Source organism: Frankliniella occidentalis, unplaced genomic scaffold (genome assembly GCF_000697945.3).
Source record: "Frankliniella occidentalis isolate FOCC.00 unplaced genomic scaffold, Focc_3.1 Scaffold121, whole genome shotgun sequence".
In the NCBI taxonomy this organism is placed as follows: Eukaryota; Metazoa; Arthropoda; class Insecta; order Thysanoptera; family Thripidae; genus Frankliniella; species Frankliniella occidentalis.
In genome coordinates, this window is record NW_026267249.1 from 450,996 (window position 1) to 452,001 (window position 1,006).

The following is a 1,006-nucleotide window of genomic DNA, read 5'->3' on the forward strand; positions in this document are numbered from 1 at the left end:
TAGAGCCCTTGTGTATATGTGGTCGGACAGGCTGCCCATTAGGTATGTTTCGTGACGAGAACAAGCGAGTTAACTTCCCAGAACCGGTTAATAATAGGGTATTTCGGGTAAGCGGCGCGGCGGAAACGGAACTGCCCAGTCCACCACTGGTTGCATCTCTGCCGCTGATGCGCGGGGGAGAGGGGGAGGCAGTGGGACGGCGCAGAGTCTACTGCGCATGCGCAGTTCGCAGGCTGAGACGAATCCAGCAGCCGCTCGGCTGTTCCGTTTCCGCTGCTTCGCTTACCCGAAATACCCTATTGAAGTCGAATGTTAAAAGATGAGTTTTAAGCAGCCAAACACTAGAAATGAGGTCAAAAAGCATGCAAACCAATCTAGAGAAGCGAATGTGTCATTCTTCCCCAATTTAGAGGTGTCTCATTTTCCCCCGACCTGACCCTATTTCTTTTTAATTATTCACAGTGATTTTTGGCAACAGTGCCAACAATAGACCATTCCACCGACTGTGGAAGAAGAAAGAAAAGAATCAAAAACCACCGGAAACAGTATTGATAAACAGATCAAATCGTTCACTTTTTCTAGTTTTCTTGGCCAAGATAATTATTCTGGACTTGTTGGTGTGCCATAGAGGTGTACACAAATGATCTACATACTGGTTTTCGGGACTGTTTCCGGTACTTTTTGATTCTTTTCTTTCTTCTTCCCCATTCGGTGGGATGGTCTATTGTGTTCTGTTTCATGTAGACTTCTTTGAGAATAGACCATTCCGCTGAGCCAAAAAAGAAGAGAAGGAAGAAGCAAAGGTATCGTTTAGGGCTGATAGGGCCGATTTGTGAGTGATTCGTTGTCTCAAAAATATATAACATTGGCACTAAAAAATCATTTTGAACATGTAAGAGATGCAAAATGCTGTGGTAGAAGGTCCATTGATTCCCAAAAAATATATTTGCTTCTTCCTTCTCTTCTTCTTTTTCGGCTTATCGGAATGGTCTATTATATGTAGACG